The sequence below is a fragment of the Myodes glareolus genome, chromosome 13 (assembly GCF_982192425.1).
Source record: "Myodes glareolus chromosome 13, mMyoGla1.1, whole genome shotgun sequence".
NCBI lineage: Eukaryota > Metazoa > Chordata > Mammalia > Rodentia > Cricetidae > Myodes > Myodes glareolus.
The window spans coordinates 73746826-73756280 of NC_142038.1; the positions used below are offsets into that span (position 1 = coordinate 73746826).

At 48.9% G+C, this 9455-nt stretch overlaps 1 pseudogene; it reads left to right on the forward strand.

The window, feature by feature from the left end:
- Positions 1-5888: 5888 nt before the first annotated feature.
- LOC148120058 (Nuclear RNase P) lies at positions 5889-6123 on the forward strand (annotated as a pseudogene).
- The last annotated feature ends 3332 nt before the right edge of the window (positions 6124-9455 follow it).

Consider the following 9455-nt stretch of genomic DNA (forward strand, 5'->3'; position numbering starts at 1 on the left):
AGGGCCTTGGCAGATTCAGAAAAATAGAATTGGGTCAATAAAAGACTCCCTGGCATCTTACAAAATAGCTCAGCCTAGTGCTGTCAATCAAATTTCAGTTGTGCCTTTGATTTGTTGATGCCTGCGTTTGTCAGGACAGGTAGCTACCTCACCATTCACAGCTTCAGCGATCACACATCTGAATGAAAGCCCAGAAAGGGTTGTTTTATAATATGGCTGATTCTATTCTAATTTGTATAGCCCTGTTTTTTGGTGCTGTTTGATTTTAGGTGTACATGGATTGGACTGACATGAGAAAACATTCCAGACTTTACCAAATTGCAAAGCTGGAAGGTGAAGATGCAGTTACAGTCTTAAATCTTCCTTTTTTTAATGTAGCAAAGAGTTTTGTGTGAAGAGCAATGTGTGGTAGACCAGCAGCCCCAGAAGGTCCCAGGGAGCTCATCAGAAACATCGAGTTCCAGACTCAGAACCTACGCTTTACCATTTAACATCCCCAGCTGACTTGCATGCACACTGAAAGGTTCACAAAGTCCTGCTCTCCCGTGTCCTTGATCCTTTTAGGTCAAAAGTATGTGATAAAGATTTGCCACCAGCAACATCAATACTGAAGCAATCCTCAGAATCCAAATGAGAACATGCAGACCAGGCAGTTTCCTCGAGCTCTGTGGAGATGCGAAAGAGTGAATGTGGAGAGAGATTCGCATTGACATCATTACCCCGCAGTTCCAGAGGACCCCGGCTTTGAACTAGTCACTCCTCTGGGACTGAGATTCTTTATTTAAGAGAGAAGAGGCTGAACATATAGCTCAGTGAGTAGATAAAGTGCTTGCCATGTGAGCACAAGGACCTGTGTTTGACCCCCAGCACCTACAATATAGGTTAAAAAATTTAAAAAGCGAGACATGTTGGTCTAAGTGTTAAAACCCAGGACTGGGAGATGGAGACAGCTGGAAAATTAAGGTTCACTGGTCACCCAGCCTAACCTAGTTAACCAGTCCAAAGCCAGTGAGAAACCCTGTCCCGAAGGGGAGAGACAAAAAAAAATCCAAAACAAAACAAAACAAACAAACAAACAAACAAAAACGAGATTGTCTTCTAGGCTACATACACACACTGGGAAAAAAGATGATAGCAGCATTAATGCCTATGTTGAAGTTCAGAAATAAGAGAGATCTTAGCGCAATCACATTGTAAGCTCTAAGATCGTTATGCACATACAATCGAACTGTGGCAGGATTGACAGGCATGCTGAATCATTCACCAACTGGGTGAAAAGGAGAATTCTATCCCAATGGTGGGTGGGGAGGTGAAAAGCAAACCCTGGGATGCTCGGGTGAAGTCATTAAGGCTGTGAGGGAAGGCTGTGTACCAGCAGTGCAAGCCGCCAGCCCTCGAAGACTACAGAGATGTGTCCAAAATGGGGCATTGCCACAGCAGCTGCTGAGGGCTGAGGGTCTACTGAAGCATGACTTTGACCTTCCAAATCGATATCTCATCATTCAAGTAAGAGTATGGAAGCCAGAAGGCATTCTAAGCAACAGTGAAGGAGATGTGGCTCTCTCACAGCTGGCGGATGGACAGAGCAAAAGAGAGTCCTGTCAACTGGGGAAATGTCGGTGTGTCAAAGGAGATTAACCCCTCATCCTAGAATGTTTCCTATACCAAGATCAAGGTCCTAATAGGGAAAGTACACGACGTTGAGACTTGAGTTGGAGTATTTGAGTGACAGTTTGGCAATTTTTTACTCCTGGATTCTCTGGAGCCTTCTGGGTTCACAGAAGAGGTATACTCCCTTATACCAGAAGTTGTGATCCCCCTAACTTTTGAAGATCATTCAAAGACCTCAGATGAAGCAGGTGTCAGCAAAAACATGTCAGAGGTCCCCATGGTGACCCTCGAGTTTGATGATGCACTCGGCAGGCTCACAGGAGCCAGCATATGGTCCTACTCACAGCTGTGATTTATTACAGCTCAGGAACACAGCAAGATCAGCAAGGGGAACGGAGCATGGAGGGATCCCCAAGGAATCCAGGCACGGGCTTCGCAAGGTCCTCAGTGGGCTCTGGATTCCAAAGTCACGTGGAGTTAAGGCCTCCGTTCATGTCATGTAATACCACTTTTAACCTTCCTGTTCCAAAAAGTTACATGATCCTTGTGGGTTCAAAGGGATAAGAGTGGACTCTACATATTAATGGAAGGAAATGGCAAACAGGAATGGGAGGCATTTGGGACAATAATTTGCAAACGATCACACTGCGTCTTCAAGTCATCAACGTGCTTCCTCTGAGCTCCCACCATGCTTTTATCATTCTTGTCTGTTATCCTGGAGCTAGGCCTTGTCACTAGACCTCTCTTTTTATCAACAAAAGATGCTGGAGTGGCACAACACACACAGCTCTAGCTCAGGGCTTCTCTGACTGTTCCCATTGGGTTATGGTTTGTTGGTTGATTGGTTGGTTTATGACATAGGTACCAGCAGATCTGCATTCAGGAGATCTGTCCTATAAACCTTCCCAGATCTTTTGGACCAGGTCCAGCCTCCCTTCATTCCCCCAGCAATTGTCTGTACCATCCAGAAGGCTAACTCCTGAAGAGAAGCTCCATCTGTGCCTTCTAGTCAGCTTCTTCATTACCAGCACTGTATGTTCCCATAGCAACTGCATCTTCTCCAAGGTGATCTGGACCTCAGCCTTAGAGGAAGAAGATAGACATTTCAGGTCCTGCGGTCTCAATCTTCTCTATATTGAGTCTCATTTGGAATGATCAGTAGATACTATTTTCTATTCTTTCTGCATCCATTAGACCCCTCTTCTTGTTTTTTTAAATATTTAAAAGTATTTTACTACATCACACTTGTCTGGCATAAAGAATTTTTCTCTGTCCAAATCATTGCTATAACTTCTGGCTCTCCTTTGGACTCTGATGTCATGCTGTAAAGGACAGGGTTTGCCCTGTGGCCCTTTATAGGAAAAAAATTAACAAGGTAAATCTTAGTGTGATACAGTACCAGGGAGACGCTAGTATACTGAGTACATGGAAGGTGAGGCCAGAGAGCTTCAAGGAGTGGAGAATGTGACCATAAGAATGGAAACTAAGAGGTGGGCCTTAGGACATAGAAGAAGACAAAGGGGCATTCAACAGGTGGAGCAGAAACCGCAGAGACAGCTGTAAGATACTAAAAGAAAGCAGCTCTTAGAGTCTTAAAAACTGAGGTAGCGAATGACCTTGAAAAGGAGGTCAAGGTTCAGAGAACTTGGCTTCAGGGGAGACCCTTATCAGTCAGTAGTGAGCCAAAAGAGTTCCAATGGATGTTTCAGGGGAGACACTGACCAGTCAGTGGTGGGCCATAAGAGGTCCAATGGACGTTCTTTCTACAGGAAGGAAGAAGGACTGACACTATTGAGAAACTTAGTGGTGGTTGTCCCTTGTGGGCCAAGACTGAGGGCAGGAAACCCTGTTACAGGACTAAGTGTTCCTGGAACAATAAAATCTTAAAATAGCAGAGGCTTGGAGACAGCTCCTTGTCATCAAAGGCAAGGTAGGAGCAATAATTACCTTGAAAAGCAAGGTCAGAATGGCAGCCAAGAGCCCTCAGAGCACTTTAGATGTGGCAAGTGTGGTCCTCGGAATGGCAGTGGAAGACCATCACGTGGAACGGGCACGATTACCTGACTAACGGAGAGGGAGAACGTGACCAAGACTCTGCCTGAAGCTATCCTAATGTAATATCACAGCTGACTGATTGGCATGCTTCTGGACAGAGGCCAGTTCTTAGTCCCACCATAGCTCAAGGAGAGGCCCTAGACTTTGCAATAACCACAGCCACTGCATCCAACAGTATTTTCCCGACTCTTTCCTCAATGCGACCACAGCAGCTTATTTGCTCAGACAACCCACCAGCAACAACAACAGCAAAAACACAAACACCCTAAACTTCCAAGGGTTAATGGGCCCATAGTCTAAGTTGATTTTGATGCCTGCGAATACAAAGTGCCATAGTGTCCCTTCATTGAGATAAACCTAGGGACTGATCACAATGCTTATCCAGATCATGAAAACTCTATTGGACCCATGAACATTTCCATGATTCTTTCTTTATATTCAAAATTTACAAGCACCCAGGTTGGAATTGGCCTTGATACCCAGATATCTAAAGCCCTGTCGTGATCCCCATTACAACAGTGAATGTTGAGACTAATGATGACTGAGCTCCAGTTCTCTGAGGGTCCATCCATGACCGCATCCCTCGACCAGAGTGTTAGTGGCATAGATGCCCATGACGAGTCCTGCAACCCTGGCCTCCCTCGTTATCTGTGGAGTAAGAGTTGCTGTAGGGAGGAAAGCCTGTGGAAACCTCTAAAATGTCTACACTGCCTCGCAGCCCACAATGTCACACCCCAAGGCCAAGGGCAATAGCCAGTCCCATTAGCAAAATTTTAAAGAATGCAGTAACGGTGACAGCCATACCATGCTGTCTAATTTCAGCATCCGATCTTTACCCAGATCCTGATGGCAGTGGTTGACTCCCTGCACTGCCCCTGCTGAAGAACACTTACCAACAGCTCTCCAGGGCTCTGAGGAGGACCGCTTTTCAGCATCTGACGACTTCCTTGCTGATTTCCCTCCCAGCCGTCTCTCAATACTTCTGAAAAAAATGATGATGAGTCTTTCAGACCAGTACGGACCAGCTTCTACACACCGATGTCCTAACCCCGACTATAGAGAATTTTCCATTGCAGCAAGTCATGGTCTTTGTTAGGAAGAACAATTTGATGGTGTCCATTCCTAAATGCAGGATCCCCAGAGCAAATAAAAAAGAAAAAGCTAGGGTCATATCGGAAGAGACAAAATAGGTAAGGCGCAGGCTGAGGTGGGTGGTTTGATTGCCATCCAGGGCTGTAGGAAGCCACCTGGAGGCACAGGTGGTCCTGCAGTTTGGAGGTATACAAGCCCATACCTGGCTTAGTCAAGTGAGGCTGAGCACCCTTGCCTGCACATGCTCAGACCAGCAGAATGGCATTAACCAATCAGGACAGCGTTCAAGCCTCTCCACCGTTTAAAAGCAGCTGCCTCTGGGCTCAACTTCCTCTCTCTAAGCTTTCTCTCGTCCCTGCTCTATCTTCCCTTCTCCCAATTTTCCTCAATCAAATGCTCCGAATAAAGACGTGACCAGGGAAGGAATTCTCGTTTTTGGTGGCGTTCATTCCTGCTGGTCAGGATGCGCGTCGCAACTAGTGCTCGAAACCCCGGGACGCCGAGGGACCCTGACAACTATGCCGGGGGACCCTGAGAAGGAAGCGTCCAGCAACTGGTCCCGTGCTGAAAGCCCGGGGAGAAAAAGCTGAGATCAGACACCAGGACACAGAGAGCCGTGAATTTCAGAACTCTGAACATGTGGAGCGGTGAGTGACGTCAGTTAAATCCTCCAGAAAGGGGAGGAAAAAGAATGGAAAAAGTATAGGCCTAAAAAGAAAAGAAAATAGAAAGAATCAAAGTTAAGGTATCTGAAAGAAGGTACAGAAAGCAACGGGGAAGAAAAACCCCTCAAGTTCAGTGCAGGTGGAGCTGAGAAAAAGCAATGTTTATGGTTGGGAGATCCACGGCTTCCTCCGTCCGTACTCGCTGTTAGAGACCGGGGCAACAGTCTCGTAGGGAGACGGGCTTGATCGTGTCTGAAGACTGCCTTTCCTGTTCTTAAAGAGCCACAGAGCTTTTGGAGGTGATTTTCGCCTAATTTTGATAAGAGAGCTCAGTCTCTGGCTCTCACGTACAGAAAACTTTGATTTTGATTGAGGAAGTAGCCGGCGTGGTGGCGCACGCCTTTAATCCCAGCACTTGAGCTCTGAGCACAAACTCTGAACCGCGTTTCCATAGCAACATGGGCGGGCGGAGGAAGCTCATCGGCGGGGTCACGTGCTGAGTGCTCGTCACTCCCCGGCCCCTGAGAAGGTCTGAGACTGGGGCCCCCCCGCGGCCCTAACCGGGCCCTCCGCGCGCGGGCAGACCGGGCAGGAGTGGCCCCCCCTCGCCGGAGCTTGGAAAAGACTCACGGCCGGCGGTACGAGTTCTATGCCTGAGGTGAGTCAGGGTGCACAGTTCGCAGGAACAGGATAAACCGGCGAGCCCGCGCACGGCCCGGGGCGGGGCCATGCCTTTGGGCCATGCGGAGCGCGCCACAATGGGCCACAATGGGCCATGCCTCAGCCGCGGTCGCCAAAAAATTCAGTCAGATAAAAACATTTGTTGCCAAAAAATTCAGTTAGATAAAAACATTTATCCCCCAAAATTCACATTGTCCCCAATTCAGCAGGAAGCAGCCAGAGAGATTAACGACGCCCAAATTCCCTAAAAGATTAAATGAGGTCCTTTCAGTGATTGCAGAGCAGCAAGCCTGCTTCTCTGAGTTCCGCTTTGCTCCGTACACCGGTTTGGGCTCGGAGTGGGTGCAGCTGGGGCTGGAGGGCAGCTGGAGCGGAGCTTTGCTCTGTGGCTGTGGTGGGGGGCATGTTGCGCCGGCTCGGTTGGTGCCTGGCCTGGAGGATGTCACGGCGGTGCCGGAAATGAGAACGGTGCCACAGGCAGCCGGGCCAGAGGGCTTACAGTGTACCTGGGACTGTGAGGGCCTCTGAGGCTAAAATGGCTCTGGTTCCATTTGGCTATGCTAAAGTTTGCTGACTTCAGGCAGAACTGGTCGTGATTATCATAATAAAGGAGTGTCAACCTGGTTACCGGTATCCTAGGTAACAAAGGCGGACCTTTTGCCTGAGGCAACGGGTGGGATAAGCAATGCTACCTAGAGGTTTTTTCATTTGAATGGGGGGCTGGAGAGATGGCTCAGTGGTTAAGAGCACTGCCTGCTCTTCCAAAGGTCATGAGTTCAATTCCCAGTGACAACTGTTTTGGTTTTAGACAATAGAGGGGGACTACCAGTGACAGCTTCCCCCAGAGAAAGGATTTCTCTTGCATTCTTTACATTTAATTTTTAATTCAAAATATTGCTGGAAAAACTGCAACAGACAGACATGCTCTGTTTGAAAGCAATTCCATCTAATTCTAAGGCCTGCTTTAATGGCACAGGCAAACAAGATTTGCTCTTTGAAACGGAGACATGCAAATCTCTAAGTTCAAAACCAGCCTACTTCCAGTACTGATTGTGCTGAATTTTTACACTGAGAGTTTTTAGTACTCTTAAATGTTAATTTGGGAGAAGAGTTTTGTTTATGTTTTTCTAGAAATGCTGACATACATCTGGGTGCCAGCAAGACTGACAAGAGAAATAAAGAAGAGAGATGACCCAGTGGATGCTGAGTGTCCTGCTGTGGAAGATTCATGCGGAGGCAGCAGTGATGACCTTCTGGGCGGTGCCAAGAGCAGCTGTTTCACACCATCGACTTGAGCAGCACCCTGTGCAACCTCTTATCTCTTAACAATTTTCTGACTGACTCTATTTTGCCTTTTCCTTCCTTAGGAATGGGTGGGAGCAGAGATATTCTTGGCATGCTGTGTCTAGGTGGAAGTGCTGTATGTCTTTGATTGGTGTGCTACCTGCTAGCCCAAGTGAGGAGGGACAAGGTCTTTGTGGCACAGGCCTTGGCAACCTTGGAATGTGTATCCTCACCCCAAGTTTGACTCTCAGCTTCAAAAGAGCTCATAGACAATTAGCCATGCATAGCCTTTGTACCCTCAAGGGACCAGATAGTCCCATTGCACGGGAAGGGTGTGTCTTGTTTTTCTTTTCTTTAATCTGTCCACACATCATGAGGTGGGGACCAGATTGGAAAATAGTTTTGCCTTATTGCTTTTATTTACAGTAGAAGAGGGAGATGTAGGAAGCCACCTGGAGGCACAGGTGGTCCTGCAGTTTGGAGGTATACAAGCCCATACCTGGCTTAGTCAAGTGAGGCTGAGCACCCTTGCCTGCACATGCTCAGACCAGCAGAATGGCATTAACCAATCAGGACAGCGTTCAAGCCTCTCCACCGTTTAAAAGCAGCTGCCTCTGGGCTCAACTTCCTCTCTCTAAGCTTTCTCTCGTCCCTGCTCTATCTTCCCTTCCCCCAATTTTCCTCAATCAAATGCTCCGAATAAAGACGTGACCAGGGAAGGAATTCTCGTTTTTGGTGGCGTTCATTCCTGCTGGTCAGGATGCGCGTCGCACAGGGCCATGGTGATGTCTAGACCTGGGCTTCTGTGGGGCCCAGGTCTGGGTTCATGGCACTGGTGGAGCTGTGGTCTATGTTGATGTTCACGGCTTCTGACACCACTGAAGGCTAAGAGGATAGGGCTGCACAGAATGTGCCCCGCACTTCACTGGCTGTAAGGTAGTGAGAACCGGTCCTGCCCCTCACTGGCTGAAACACTAAAGAGAAAGGATCCTACATCTCACCTGGGAAGCATAGCAGAGTTGACCCTGTGCACAGGGGCATGGGTGAGCTACCCCTGAGGGCGTGAGAATGGAAGAACAGCTTGCTCCCCTCTCATATGCATGGGTGAGGAAAGGATGCCCTCCTCCCCTCGCCTCACCTCCTGCAGCATGTAGAGGACCTCACCCAAGCCCTCACCAACTGCAGCACTCAGAACAGGCCCTGTACCTCCCCTGGGCAGCACAGCAGAGCTGACCCTGCTAGCGGAGGCATGGGTGAGCAGGCCTTGAAGGTGTGATATAATGGTGAGGTTGAGGGAAATATGCCCTCCCCCTTACCAGCTGCAGCGCTCAGGAAAGCAGGCCCTGCTCCTCACCTGGGTAGCAGAGTAGAGCTGTCCCTGTTGACAGGGGTATGAGTGAACCACCTGAGGACACCTGTGTGGGAGATCTAACCCCACCCCTCATCTTCCATATGGTAGTGTGGGCAAGGGAGAGATGCCCTCCCTCTGTCTCCACCTGTGGCCACGTGACCATAAGGTCATAAGAGCGGGAGAGCTGTCCCTGACTCTTAACAGCTGCAGCATTCAGGGGAGTGGTCCCTGCCCCTCACCTGGGTAGCACAGTAGACCTGGCCCTGATGGTCCAGGTGCAGGAGAGCCGATCCTGAGGCTGTGAAAGCAGAACTGACCAAGCCCCTTGCTCATTGCTGCAAGGGGTGAACTAGCCCAGCCAATGCTGGAGAGCGACCCCTGGTGGTGAGGACAGCTGGGAGCTGGCAGCCTGACCAACCCTGCAGCCTCCCAGGCCAGTGCCAGGGTTATGAGTTGGCCCACGACAACATCGACCTCATCCATGATCTGCGGAACATCTGTGATGGACAGGCCCTGCACACCCAAAGCTGCAGGCTCTCCACAACACAGGGCAGCAACAGGATATCCAAGAGGAGACCCACTGAGGGTCCAGCATCAATAGTGTAGCAGAAACCAGAGGCCTCGAACCAGATCAATGTCTCTGCAATGAGCACTTACAACTAAAGATGTATGGGCTAAAGGGTCTACTGCGTGACTCACTGTATCACACTACAGCT